We start from the raw sequence: 16,165 nt of genomic DNA on the forward strand, positions 1-16,165 counted from the left end.
GGAAACACTGAATCCAGGAGGAGAAGAGGATGACAGAGGATAAGATGGTTGAATGGCATCACCGACTCGATGGACATGAGTTTGAGAATGCTCCAGGAATTGCTGTTGGACAGTGAAGTGTCGTAATTTGCAGTCCATGGGATCACAAAGAGTTGGACATGACCGAGAGACTGAACTTAAATTAACTCAAGTATAGCATTACCTATACTTTTACATGCAAATATAGTGATAGTATTACTCCATGATAATTGTGTTTTTTATTTCACTCTATGAAAATCTGGATTCTATCTTTCTTACGTGATATATGGAATTCTCTATTACTCATGTATGAAAATCTACATGTGGTTTTCTGGCATTTAATTTGGAGTTCTGTATATTTCTCATATGAAAATCTTGGCACTGGTTTCTGAAGATATCGAGATCCAGTATGGATTTGGAATGATCTCTCTTGCACAAATGAAAATCAGGGCCCACTGTTTCTTCATCAAGTTTAGAGTTTGTCATATTTCTCAAATTATATCGAAACAGAATTCCTTCCATGAAATGTTAAATGCTCTGTATTGACTGCATTCAATCATAGGTGTTAATTCTCCACTTTGGAAGTTGGACTCCTCTGTATTTCATATTGGAGATCAAAATGGAAACTTCCCTTGGAGAAATATGGAGTTCTCTAAATTTGAAATGAAGCACTGGTTCTTCAGCTACAGAAACACCTATGGTCCCTGTTTGTTATGTTTCCCTGTGCCTTTGAACATTTGTGTGTACATGCGTGGGTAGACATGGCGGTGTTTGTGTGTGTTTCTGTATGTGGTTGTGTGTCCAACCACATCCGACGTAGAGATGAAGGTGAGAAATCACGAGGCATGCAGCAAGCAGAAGGAGGCACGAGGCGTCCACAGACTGGGGAAGACTGGCCCATGCATCTCTGAGGTGCTCCTGTTCAGCACAGGAATGAGGAAAGGTGGGTCAATAAATCTGGGTTTACCTCAAGAGACATAAAGAAGCTCACAGTTTGTGCCACGTTGATGTGTGTATTTCTACCAGGAAGCAGATGGGGAAGTTTTGAGAACTCACCTAGTGTAAATTCAATGGTGTGGGTATTTTAAAGCATAGCCTTTGAACCCTTTAGTCTATGGGAAGTGGGGTATCCTGTGGAAATGGTGGGCATGGCTATAACAGGATCCATGACGGTGAAGAGGTCAAGGTCCTTCCGAAACGAACAGAGGCTGGAAGGAGGAGGAACAGAAAGATAGCCTACTGCCCTGGAGAATTTTTACACATTAGAGGAAGGCCCTGGCCTACTGCTGCCTCAGACCAGTCCATCAGGCAGCAAACTCCCTCGCTGATGCGGCCAATAATAGCATCGTGTGAGACAAATGACATGATCAGGTAGGCTCCTTCATTGTGAAACCACAGGCATCCTAGCATACCGTGTGCGAGCATGCAATCCATCCAGGTGCTCATGCATAACTGGCGGTGTAGAAAGGTGAAGAAAGTGCAGCCGTGGGGTATATGATTTTTCCCCTTTGCCAGTGTGTGCCTGTGAGGGAGCAAAGATAGCCAAGTAGAAGGGTGTTCACTTATCTTTTCCTGAGAGAGCTCCAAAATTGCAGCTTGCTACTGAATGATGATGGACAAGAGAATGTCAGGTCCCACCAAAAAGATGTACACCATGTCCAGTGGGGAAGGAGACATCCCAAGAAGACTGTAGGAGGGGGGACTTTGTGTTTAGAATCAATACCTTCCAGCCACACTCAGAGGGCTCATAGAAAACATTTTGTGCACAAATACGCAGAGACTTCCAGACGCAGAGTCAGACCTGTCTTTCAGTGATTGAGTGTCTCCTGCAGAGGCATGGGTCAGCAGTAGCCTGACAGGGGAGAGGGTCTCTGGCTGCTACAGGCCTGGGTCATGCAGTTTATGGCATATGCCCTCTTGGAGGAGTTTTCCATTCAATCCACAATAAAGCCAGCTAGCAGACATCCACAAATTGAAAAATAAATATGCCGAAGAAATTCTCGTACTGTTAAGGAAGTTCTAGGAGCACTGCACAATTCCTCACCTGGGGGTCTGGCAAAGGGATTGAGAACCCCACAGGAAATTTGACTTTGGAGGACTTGATTACAGAACTTCCACAGAACTGAAGCAGTTGGAAGGCACAAACAAAATCTTGTGTGCACCAGGAGTCAAGCATAAGGAACAGTGTCCCCACAAAATCCTGAGCCAGATTTGCCTGTAAGTGTGGGCCGAGAGTGAGCTGCAGGAGGATGAGGGGCACTGAATACATCAGTGCTTGCACAAGCCCTTTTGAAGAAGATCACAAGTACAGTTCTCATACCAAAGTTTGTCCTCAGTTCAAACAGCAGGGCTGGACACAGCCCTCCCCACCCCTCCCCGCAACAGAAAATCGGATTAAAGCTTTACTGAACATGGCCCCACCTATCTAAACAAGACTCAGGTTCACTCACAGTCTGTCCCTCCCATCAGAAAGCTTCTATAAGCCTTTTATGCTTATCCGTTAGAGGGCAGACGTAATGGAAACCACAACCACAGAAAACTAACCAAACTGATGCAGTGGACCACAGTCTTGTCTAATGCAATGAAACTATGAGTCAGACTCTGTAGGGCCATCCGGGATGGATGGGTCATGATGGAGGGTTCTGAGAAAACGTGGGCCAATGGAGAAGTGAATGGCACAGCTTCAGTATTTTGCCTTGAAACCCCATGAATAGTATGGAAAGGCAAACAGAATGGACACTGAAAGATGAACTCCCCGGGCTGGTAGGTGTCCTAAAATGCTTCTGGAAATCAGTGGAGAAGTAACTCCAAAAGTAATGAAGAGATGAAACCAGAGCAAAAAACAAAAAACAAACCAAAAACACCCAGCTGTGGTAGTGACTGGTGATGGAAGTAAAGTCTCATTCTGTAAAGAACAATAGTGCATAGGAACTTAGAAAGTTAGGTCCATGATTCAAATTAACTTGGAATTCGTCAAACAGGGGATGTCAACGGTGAACATCAACCTTTCAGGAATCAGTGAATTTAAATTGACTGGAATGGGCAAATTTAATTGAGATGACCATTTTATCTACCACGGTGGGCAAGAATCCCTAGAGAAGAAATGGTGTATCACTCACAGTCAACAAAAGTGTGCGAAATGCAGTTCTTGGGTGCCTTCTCAAGAATGCAGAAAGATCTCTGCTGATTCTCAAGACAAACTATGCAATAGCACAATAATCCAAATCTATGTCCTGACCAGCAATGTTGAAGTAGAAATTGAGCTGAAGGTCGGTGAGAAGCTGAAGTTGAGTGGTTCTATGTTTACCAATAGGATCGTCTAGAACTAACACACACACACACACGCACCCATAAAGATATCATTTGCATCACTGGGGACTGGAATGCAAAAGTAGGACATCAAGAGATAGCTAGAGTCATAGACAAGTTTGGCCGTTGGCTACAAAATGAACCAGGGCAATGTCTAACACTGTTCTGCCAAGACAAGGGACTGTCATAGGAAACTTTTTCCAACAACACATGAGACGACTCTACGCATGCACACAAGAAGACGGTTAATACCAAAATCAAACTGATTATATGCTTTACAGCTGAAGATGGAGAAGCTTAATGTAGCCATCCAAAACAAACCGGGAGCTGACTGTGGCTCAGATCATCAGCTCATACTGAAACATTCAGACTGATTTCAACAAAAGTAGGGAAAATCCCTAGATCATTCTGGTGTGATCTAAATAAAAGCCCTTTTGATTATAATTGGAAATCTAATAGAGTTCTTGTAGAACTAAGGGCAGTGGTTCGTGACATTGTACAGGAGCAGCAATGAAGACTATCCCCAAGACAAAGAAATGCACAAGGGCAAACGGTTTTCGAAGACACCTTACACTAGCTGAGAATAAGAAAAAAAGAAAAAGGAGAGAGAGAAGTGGAAGTGAAATGAGAATGGGAAAGATATACCTATTTGAATGTAGAATATTGAAGAATAAGTAGGGCAGAAAAGAAAACGTTCCTCATTGATCAATGCCAAGAAATAGAGGTTAACAATAGAATCAGATAGACTAGAGATCACTTCAAGAAAATTAAAGATACCATGGGAATATTTCATATAAAGAAATGCACCACAAAGGTCAGAAATATTGGAGACCTAACAGAAACAGCAACAATTAAAAGATGTCAAGAACACTGAAGAACTCAACAAAGATACTCTTCATGACCAGATAATCATGATGGTGTCATCACTCAACTAAACCCACGTCACGGTCTTCGTAAACCCGGATCTGGTGACTGGAGTGGACAAGAAGAAGGATGCAGGGGACAGAAGACTCAAGTGAAACTAGCGTGCTTTTTTTTTTTTTTTTTTTTTTGCAGAAACGCATGTTTATATATCTATAATAAAATTACTCTTCTGCCATTAAAAATAATGAAATTCCACCAGTTGAAACAAAATGGATAATCCTTTACGTTCAAGGTCACTGAAGGGAGACACTGAAGGGAATCCAAGCAGGTGTCCTCTCCCATGATCCCAGTACTGAGGACTGCGTGCAGCTCTGCTCGTCCCGGTTTTGCAGTAACTGAGAATGAACAGAGTCCTTGAGAAATGCTACACAAAGGAAGAAAACCTATTGGATCCCTTAAAGTTGAACGTCCCCTGACGATTCTCCCTGTTTTATTTTTTCATAATTGGGGGTGACTGCATATACTTCTGTGAAAAAGGCACTGACCAATTGAGTCTGTTTAGTTTGAACATTTTAGTTGAAAGGCATCTGTATACTACAGATACTAATGACCATGATAATTATCAGCTTTATAGCTCCAGATCCAATGCGAAGTGTAATGCTTTGAAATCATCCTCAAGTGACTAACCGAGATAATTGATCAGCTAGGTGATCAGTAAGGTTTCCAAATTTTTGGAAGAGGATAGACTCTTAGAGAAGATTTCAAAGATTTTCTCTTGCAACAATTGTATATTTAAGGAGGATTATTATGTGTATCTTGTAAATGAAACTTGATTTGTTCCCAGTTGTAAGCACTATTGTTGAACCAAACAGGAGTAATGCAAAACTCTTCAATCACATTTTAATAATACTTGCTTTTTGAAATGTATTAATTGTTCTCTGACCCACTGGATGCCTCTTTTTAATTCTTGTATTTTACCCTGAACATCCTCATCCATCTGAGCCTGGGTGGCCCACATAGTATCAGCATCTTTAGTCCAAATTTGAATAAAGTTTTGGGTTTGAATTGAGGTTTGTAAAGCAATGCCTGCAACTGCAGCAGTGATGCAAACGGCTATTAATCCCAAAATGCCAAGAATTAGCCATCCAATGAATCGCTTAGATCATTGGAGTAATTTAGAGAGTAACCGGGAGGCAAGTCCTACCATGGGACCTTCTTCCCAGGGTATTTGGAGATCTACTTGGTAACCAGGGACTACACCGGGATTGAGACTCAAAGGGGATTTATTTATTTTAAAGGAATTTAGACAAGTATACAATTTGCAATCTGTACAAGTGACAGAACATAAAGTCTTATTAAACTGTGAGTTCCCTATGGCTATAACAAAAGGAAGGAGGATGGAAGCTTGTATAAAATATGAATGATTATAACGGAAGGAAGAGTTACTATGACAACGACTGGTCCCTGTGGCATATCCAGTCCAAGTTCCAAGTTTTTAAGTACGTGCATCATGTTTCCAAATGTCCTGTTGTTCAGGTCCAATTCATATATGGAGGATGATTCGAGGGCGAGGAGTTGCCCTTTCACTGTCAATCCAGCCAAAGAGTCCTTTGTCATGGAAGTTTTCCATTGAACTATTGGTAATCTTCCATTCTTCTTGAGTAGCATATCACACATTGTATTATTAAGATCATCTGAGCAGTTAGATGATTGGGTTCCCCAATCAACAGTGGTGTAATTGGCCAAAAACATTAATTTCCCTGATTTAGCTTGACATCTATCCCAGTAAACAGGAATATATGTAAAGTCCTTATACGTAAACCCCTTACATTTCAACTTTTGTCCTTGTCCGAAAGATTTGGTAGTATTGACATGGTTTTCATAAAGGGACAGGGTAGTAAACAGTCTAAGCAATGTACTGAAATTCTTTTTTGGAGGCAGGATGAAAGTCCACTTTTGTTGACTAACATTAATACATAATTCTCCTGGGCCCATGCACAAAGGAAGGATTTCATAGCCTAGAGAAATGTTTATTAGTCTTCCATCTTCCTCAGGAAGAGAGGAGCCGGCCCCTCCAATCTCCAAGGAGGAGGCGTATGTACTCTGTCATTAGTGGATATGACAGGTCCTATATCTGTCCATTCTACAACTTGCAATAACTGGGGCTTAGGTATATAAGCCCTATAAGTGTGATTATTCAAGTCAGCCTGAGCGGGGAAAGCAAAAGCAAGGAAAGCAATTGTAGCCACAAAAATATTCTCAGAATCCCAGGTCATTTCCTGTTGAGAACCCAGATTTTCAGGTTGATTAATAAGAGCTTTTATCTGTCTCCAAGTAGGGAGATGATGAGGTCGATGACGTCGAGTGTGGCATTTCCTAGAAAGTTTAAAAGCCGGCATGGCTTGTACTGAAATCTCCTCCTCCCGGGGATTTCACCTTTTTCTCTCTATCTTAGCTTCCTTGGGTGAATCTTCTGAAGAGGGAACCAAATGACTTCGTTGGATCCATCTGGAGAAATACAAGCGTGTCCCTTTCCTGGTAATATTAATTTTCCACATCCGCTGTTTAGTCACCCCGTCTTGATACAAAATAGGTAGAGGAAGAGAAGTGTCCTTCAGTTTCAGGAAACGGTTTTCTGCTTTTGTCAAAATATCTCCTTGCGATAAGTTTAAAAAATTTAAAACAAACAAAGCTGCATTAACGATAATTTTAAGATTAGAGATTATATTGCATTGGAATCTAGATAGCGTATTAAAAAGCATGGACAGGACTTTGCCAACCAAGGTCCCTCAAATCAAGGCTATGGTTTTTCCAGTGGTCATGTATGGATGTGAGAGTTGGACTGTGAAGAAAGCTTGTAGCCATAGAATTTATGCTTTTGAACTGTGGTGGTGAAGACTCTTGAGAGTCCCTTGAATGCACGGAGACACAACCAGTCCATTCTAAAGGAGATCAGTCCTGGGTGTTCATTGGAAGGACTGATGCTGAAGCAGAAACTCCAATACTTTCGCCACCTCATGTGAAGAGTTGACTCACCTGAAAAGACCCTGATGCTGGGAGGCATTGTGGGCAGGAGGAGAAGAGGACAGCAGAGAATGAGATGGCTGGATGACATCACCGACTTGATGGACATGGCTGGAGTGAACTCAGATAGTTGGAGATAGACAGGGAGGCCTGACGCGCTGTGATTCATAGGGTCACAAAGAATCGGAAACAACTGAGCCAGCGACTGAAATGAACTGAACTGAACTGAACTGAACTGAAAGTCTGCTCTGGATAAGGAACACAAAAATGATCCTGTGTATTCCCCCTCTATATTTACTTTTTTAATTTGTGCTTGTGGAGAGTTTAGGGAGCACAGGAAGATGGCAGAGGAATAGGACAGGGCGACAACTTTCTCCCCCACAAAATCAGCAAAAGAACATTAGAACACTGATTAAATCCCATAAAACAACTTCTGAATACCGGCAGAGGACAACAGGCACCCAGAAAAGGAGCCCATAATCTTCGAAAGGAGGTAGGAAATAGTAAAAAAGATAAAAAGAGAGTCAAAAGAGGGAGGGACGGAGCTCCGTCCTAGGAAGGGAGGCTTAAAGAAAGAAAGGAAAGAAAGAAAAAAAAAATAATAATAAGGTTCCAAACACCTGGAATCACTGGTGTGTCTGTGGCAAGCCTTGGAACTTCAGAGGGCCACAGAACTGGGAGAAAAACGCATACATACATAAATATTTAATTAATAATGAAATAAATAATTAAAACCCACAGACTAAGTGCCCAGAGGAAACTCTCAGCAGAGAAGCGGCACAGATGCCCGCACCACCCTCCAGCAGGCGGGGTATGGGTAGGGAGGCAGGGCCGCCTGCCTACCCATCACAAGCATGGAATTAGAGGCTGTAATCAGAAATCTTCCAGCAAACAAAAGCCCAGGGCCAGACGGCTCCACAGCTGAATTCTACCAAAAATTTAGAGAAGAGCTAACACTTATTCTACTCAAACTCTTCCAGAAAATTGCTGAGGAAGGGAAACTTCCAAACTCATTCTATAAGGCCACCATCACCCTAATCCCAAAATATGGTAAAGATCCCACAAAAAAGAAAACTACAGGCCAATATCACTGATGAACATAGATGCAAAAATCCTTAACAAAATTCTAGCAATCAGAATCCAACAGCACATTAAGAATATCATACATTATGATCAAGTGGCTTTATCCCAGGCATGCAAGCATTCTTCAATATCCGCAAATCAATCAACGTAATACACCACATTAACAAACTGAAAAATAAAAATCATATGATTATCTCAGTAGATGCAGAGAAAGTCTTCGACAAAATTCAACATCCATTTATGATAAAAACCCTCCAGAAAGTGGGAATAGAAGGGACATAGCCCAACATAATAAAAGCTATATATAACAAACCCACAGAAAACATTATCCTCAATGGTGAAAAACTGAAAGCATTTCCCCTAAAGTCAGGAACAAGACAAGGGTACCCACTATCACCACTACCGTTCAACATAGTTCTGGAAGTTTTGGCTACAGCAATCAGAGCAGAAAAAGACATAAAAGGAATACAAATTGGAAAAGAAGAAGTAAAATTTCACTGTTCACTGATGACATGGTCCTCTACACAGAAAACCCTAAAGACTCTACCAGAAAACTACCAGAGCTAATCAGTGAATACAGTAAAGTTGAAGGATATAAAGTCAACACACAGAAATCCCTTGCATTCCTATACACTTAATGAGAAAATAGAAAGAGAAATTATGGAAACTATTCCATTCTTTGTTGCAACGAAAAGAATTAAATACTTAGGAATATATCTACCTAAGGAAACAAAAGACTTGTACATAGAAAACTATAAAACACTAGTGAAAGTAATCAAAGAGGACATTAATAGATGGAGAAATATGCCGTGTTCGTGGATTGGAAGAATAAATATAGTAAAAATGAGTATACTACCCAAAGTAATTTATACATTAAATGCAATCCCTATCAAGCTTCCAACGATATTTTTCACAGAACTAGCACAAATAATCTCACAATTTGTATAGAAATACAAAAAACCTCGAAGAGCCAAAGCAATCTTGAGGAAGAAGAATGGAACTGGGGGAATTAACCTGCCGGACTTCAGGCTCTACTACAAAGCCACATTCATCAAGATAATATGGTACTCTCATAAAGACAGAAATATAGATCAATGGAACAAAATAGAAGGCCCAGAGATAAATCCACACACCTTTGGACACCTTATCTTTGACAAAGGAGGCAAAAAAATAAAATGGAGTAAAGACAGTCTATTTAACAAGTGGTGCTGGTTAAACTGGTCAGCCGCTTGTAAAAGAATGAAACTAGAACACTTCCTAACACCAAACACCAAAATAAACGCAAAGTGGATTAGAGAACTAAATGTAAGACCAGAAACTCTAAAACTCCTAGAGGAGAACGTAGGCAAAACACTTTCTGACATAAATCACAGCAGGTTCCTCCAAGACCCACTTCCCAGAATATTGGAAATAAAAGCAAAAATAAACAAATGGGACCTAATTAAAATGAAAAGATTCTGCACAGCAAAGGAAACTATAAGCAAGGTATAAACACAGACTTCAGATTGGGAGAAATTAATAGCCGCTGAATCAACTGACAAAGAATTAATCTCCAAAATATACAAGCAGCTCCTGCAGCTCAATTCCAGAAAAATAAACGACCCAATTAAAAAAATGGGCCAAAGAATTAAACGGACATTTCTCCAAAGAAGACAAACAGATGGCTAACAAACACATGAAAAAATGCTCAATATTCCTCATAATCAGAGAAATGCAAATCAAAACCACAATGAGATACCATTTCACACCAGTCAGAATGGCTGCTATCCAAAAGTCTACATGCAAATAAATGCTGGAGGGGGTGTGGAGAAAAGCGAACCCTCTTACACTGTTGGAGGGAATGCAAACTAGTACAGCCACTATGGAGAACACTGTGGAGATTCCTCAAAAACCTGGAAATAGAACTGATATATGATCCAGCCAATCCACTCCTGGTCTTACACACTGAGGAAACCAGAAATGAAAGAAACACATGTACTCCAATGTTCATTGCAGCACTGCTTATAATAGGGAGAACATGGAAGCAACCGAGATGTCCATCTGCGGATGCATGGATCAGAAAGCTCTGGTACATCTACACAATGGAGTATTTTCCAGCCATCAAAAAAATGCATTTTTGTCAGTTCCAATGAGGTGGATGAAATTGGAGCCTATTTTACAGAGTGAAGTAAGCCAGAAAGAAAAACATCAATACAGTATACCAATGCATATGTAGGGAATTTAGAAAGATGGTAGCCTAAACCCTGTATACGAGACAGCAAAAGAGACATAAGTGTATAGAACAGTCTTTGGGACTCTGTGGGAGAGGGTGATGGTGGGATGATTTGGGAAAATGGCATTGTAACATGTATATTATTTGAACTGAATCACCAGTCCAGGTTCGAGGCATGATACAGGATGCTCGGGGCTGGTGCACGGGGATGACCTGGAGGGAGGATATGGGGAAGAGGGAGGTGGGCTGGGGGTTCAAGAAAGGGAACACATGTACACCCGGGACAGATTCGTGTCAATGTATGGCAACACCAACCAATATATTAATGTAAAGTAACTCGCCTCCGATTAAAAAAAAATAAATAAAATGTTACAGTTTCCAGTTTTAAAAAAGAATTGTTTGTGGATTATAAGTGATGCTTGAAATATATTTAATAGAAAATGATTGTAGGAATTGTTTGAATTGCCAAGAAATATAGGCAGGGCTTTTTTTAAATCTGTTTTTATAGAACTAGGTGTTCCCATTATAGGAAAACAAGTTAACAGGTGGGCTACAACATGTCGTGTAGCCTCACCTTGAAGAGGTGTGACCCATGTTAAAAAGGAATTTGTGTCGATTGAGACATATAAGGAAGAGCGAGAAATTTCAGGACAATGCATTACACCCATTGGCCATAGTTCGTTAGGATGTAATCTTTGAGCATTAATGCCTTGCGCAATAGATCGAAGATGTAAGGGCCTTCAAGTAGGGCAACTAATAATAATTTCTTTAGCAAGGCAGTACGGAATTTTCCAAATTTGGTGGAATGAACCAGCATTATTGCAAAATAGATCATGTGGCTCTTCAGGAGCAGCAAAACGACAAGCTTATCAGCTTGTTCGTTGCCATGAGCCACAGGGCCAGAAAACAAGAATGTGCTCGGATATGGGTAATATGAGTAGAGGAAGTGCAGTTCTTAATAAGAGATTGTAGTTGGATAAAATGTTGAATAATAGACTGATTAGAATTTATGATTGAAGTTTCGATAGATTGTAATACAAATATTGAATATAAAAAATCATAAGCTATATTAATATGGTAAGGATGTAGGTGAATAACCTGAATGAGAGCATATAATTCATTTTGTTGAGAAGAGTGAGATTTAGTATAAAGAACGTTTCACTCTTCGAGAGACCAGAATGAGGCTTTAACATTTTTAGTCCCGTCTATATAGAAAACTGTACAATCATAAGGGATTTGATTTAGGTCATATGTGAATGGTCTAGAGGTTTTCCCTACTTTCTTCAACTTAAGTCTGAATTTGGCAATAAGGAATTCATAATCTGAGCCACAGGCGGCTCCTGGTCTTGTTTTCTCTAACTCTATACAGCTTCTCCATCTTTGGCTGCAAAAAATATAATCAATCTGATTTCGGTGTTGACCATCTGGTGTTGTCCATGTGTAGAGTCTTCCCTTGTGTTGGAATTGGAAGAGGCTGTTTGCTATGACCAGTGCGTTCTCTTGACAAAACTCTATTAGCCTTTGCCCTGCTTCATTCCGTGTTCCAAGGCCAAATTTGCCTGTTACTCCAGGTGCTTCTTGACTTCCTCCTTTTGCATTCCAGTCCCCTATAATGAAAAGGACATCTTTTTTGGATGTTAGTTCTAAAAGGTCTTGTAGGTCTTCATAGAACCGTTCAACTTCGGCTTCTTCAGCGTTACTGGTTGGGGCATAGGTCTGGATTACTGTAATATTGCCTTGGAAACGAACAGAAATCATTCTGTCGTTTTTAAGATTGCATTCAAGTACTGTGTTTCGGACTCTTTTGTTGACCATGATGGCTCCTCCATTTCTTCTAAGGGATTCCTGCCCACAGTAGTAGATATGATGGTCATCTGAGTTAAGTTCACCGATTCCAGTCCGTTTTAATTCACTGATTCCTAGAATGTCTATGTTCACTCTTTCCATCTCCTGTTTGACCACTTCCAATTTGCCTTGATTTATGGACCTAACATTCCAGGTTCCTATGCAATATTGCTCTTTACAGCACCAGACCATGCTTCTATCACCGGTCACATCCACAAATTGGTATTGGTTTTGCTTCTGCTCCATCCCTTCATTCTTCTAGAGTTATTTCTCCACTGATATCCAGTAGCATACTGGGCACCTACCGACCTGGGGAATTCCTCATTCAGTATCCTATCAATTTGCCCTTTGATACCGTTCATGGGGTTCTCAAGGCAAGTATACTGAAGTGGTTTGCCATTCCCTTCTCCAGTGGACCACATTCAGCTGTGGTCCATGTGATCAGATCGACTAGTTTCCCGTGATTATGATTTCAGTGTTTCTGCCCTCTGATGCCCCCTCGCAATAACTACCGTCTTATCTGGATTTCTCTTACCTTGGGCGTGGGATATCTCTTCACAGCTGCTCCAAGAAAGTGCAGCCATTGCAGCTTAACTTGGATGAGTGGTATTTCCTCAAGGACTCCCCTCCTGACCTTGAAGGTGGAGTAGCTCCTCTCGGCCCTCCTGCGCCCGCGCAGCCACGGCCTATTGGAGGTGGGGTAGCTCCTCTCGTCCACTGGCCCTGGCCTCAGTCTTGGGGTACCTCCTCACGGCCGCGCCTCTTTGCATGGTCGGTTGCGCCGGGCATGGCGTCTCTCGTGTCTGCGTTGCTGGAGACGCCGATTATACAGTGGAAGTGAGAAGTAGATTTAAGGGACTAGATCTGATAGAGAGAGTGCCTGATGAACTCTGGACGGAGGTTCGTGACACTGTACAGGAGACAGGGACCAAGACCATCCCCATGGAAAAGAAATGCAAAAAGTAAAATGGCTGTCTGAGGAGGCATTACAAATAGCTGTGAAAAGAAGACAAGTGAAAAGCAAAGGAGAAAAGGAAAGATATAAACATCTGAATGCAGAGTTCCAAAGAATAGGAAGGAGAGATAAGAAAGCCTTCCTCAGTGATCAATGCAAAGAAACAGAGGAAAACAACAGAATGCGAAAGACAAGAGATCTCTTCAAGAAAATTAGAGATTCCAAGGGAACATTTCATGCAAAGATGGGCTTGATAAAGGACAGAAATGGTATGGACATAACAGAAGCAGACGATATTAAGAAGAGGAGGCAAAAATACAAAGAAGAAATGTACAAAAAAGATCTTCACGACCAACATAGTCACGATAACGTCATCATTGACCTAAAGCCAGACATCTTGGAATGTGAAGTCAAGTGGGCCTTAGAAAGCATCACTGCGAACAAAGCTAGTGGAGGTGATGGAATTCCAGTTGAGCTATTTCAAATCTTGAAAGATGATGCTGAGAAAGTGCTGCACTCAATATGCCAGCATATTTGGAAAACTCAGCAGTGGCCACAAGACTGGAAAAGGGCAGTCTTTATTCCAGTCCCAAAGAAAGGCAATGCCAATGAGTGCTCAAACGACCGCACCAGTTGCACTCATCTCACACGCTAGTAAAGTCATGCTCAATATTCTCCAAGCCAGGCTTCAGCATTGTGTGAACCGTGAACTCCCAGATGTTCAAGCAGGTTTTAGAAAACGTAGAAGCACCAGAGAACAAATTGTCAACATCCCCGGATCATGGAGAAAGCAAGAGAGTTCCAGAAGAGCATCAATTTCTGCTTCATTGATTATGCCAAAGCCTCTGACTCTGTGGATCACAATAAACTGTGGAACATTCTGAAAGAGATGGGAATACCGAATCACCTGAACTGCCTCTTGAGAAACCTGTATGCAGGTCAGGAAGGAACAGTCAGAACTGTACATGGAACAACAGACTGGTTCCAAGTAGGAAAAGGACTACGTCAAGGCTGTATATTGTTGCCTTGCTTATTTAACTTATATGCAGTGTACATCATGAGGAACGCTGGGCTGGAAGAAGCACAAGCTGGAATCAAGATTGCTGGGAGAAATATCAATAACCTCAGATATGCAGATGACACTACCCTTATGGCAGAAAGTGAAGAGGAGCGAAAAAGCCTCTTGATGAAAGTGAAAGAGGAGAGTGAAAAGGTTGGCTTGCAGCTCAACATTCAGAAAACAAATATCATGTCATCTGGTCCCGTCACTTCATGGGAAATAAATGGAAAAACAGTGGAAACAGTGTCAGACTTTATTTTTTGGGGGGGCTCCAAAATCACTGCAGATGCTGACTGCAGCCGCGAAAATAAAAGACGCTTACTCCTTGGAAGGAAAGTTATGACCAACCTTGATAGCCTATTAAAATGCAGAGACATTACTTTGCCAACCAAGGTCCGTCTAGTCAAGGCAATGGTTTTTCCTGTGGTCATGTACGGATGGAGGGTTGGACTGTGAAGAAAGCGGATCGCCAAAGAATTGATGCTTTTGAACAGTGGTGCTAGAGAAGTCTCTTGAGAGTCCCCTGGATTGCAAGGAGACCCAACCAGTCCATTCTGAAGGAGATCAATCCTGGGTGTTCATTGGAAGGACTGATGCTAAAGTTGAAACTCCAATACTTTGGCCACCTCATGCGACGAGTTGACTCACTGGAAAAGACTCTGATGCTAGGAAATGTTGGCGGCGGGAGGAGAAGGGGACGACCAAGAGTGAGATGGTTGGATGGCATCACCGACTCTGTGGACATGAGTTTGAGGGAACTCCTGGAGTTGGTGATGGACAGGGAGGCCAGATGTGCTATGATCCATGGGGTCGCGGAGAGTCGGACACGACTGAGCGACTGAACTGATCTGATATAAAAAAACATCAGCTTGAGGTGTAGGTTGTGATGTGACAATGCGACAGATAATATATTCAGTACTTTTGAACAAATTGCAAAGTGTGTTAAAGGATAATGAAATGAAAATTTCCAGAATATTTCCAAAGGCTATTTGGAAGATAGTAGAAGTTTGCAAACCACTCTCAAATTGAGATTTACTAATAGGTACTACATTGGAAGCACTGATGCTAAAGCTGAAACTGCAACACTTTGGCAACCTCAAGCGACGAGTTGACTCACTGGAAAAGACTCTGATGCTGGGAAAGGTTGGGAGCGGGAGGAGAAGGGGACGACAGAGCATGAGATACCTGGATGGCATCGCCGACTCTGTGGACATGAGTTTGAGTGAACTCCGGGAGTTGGTGATGGACAGGGAGGCCTGGCGTGCTGTGATTCACGGGGTCGCGGAGAGTCGGATACGACTGAGCGACTGAACTGAACTGAATTACAATTTTATAGGAACCAGAGCCAATTAGAGCTCCAGTTCTATTTTTCCCACTGATAATTACTTTAGCAATCAAATCAAGAGAGAGTGTAAGTGATCTTGTCCCTGTAAAAAAGGGTATATATCCATTCTATCAGGCGTTCTTGCTGGGCAAGAGGTCCTGTAGGGGACTGGAGAGAGGGAAGGGTAAATAACTCTAAAGGTATCTCAAGTCTGATAGGAAAAAGAATTTGCTTTTGCAGTTTCTTTTGCATTATGCAGAATTCTTCTCGTGCCTCTTGGGAGAGTGAACGAGGGCTATTTTTTAATCAGAAACTCCTTTTAAAGTGTTAAATAAGTCAGTTGATACTCTGCAATACCCAAAGTAGGTCTACTCCAGGTTATATGCCTAAAATTTTTGAAAATCAGTCAAGGTTGATAATTTATCAACACAAATCTGTGCAAGATGAGGAGTGATACATTGTCTAATAGCA

The sequence above is a fragment of the Moschus berezovskii genome, chromosome Y, assembly GCF_049115385.1.
Source record: "Moschus berezovskii isolate FMDL1 chromosome Y, NW_MosBer_1.0, whole genome shotgun sequence".
NCBI lineage: Eukaryota > Metazoa > Chordata > Mammalia > Artiodactyla > Moschidae > Moschus > Moschus berezovskii.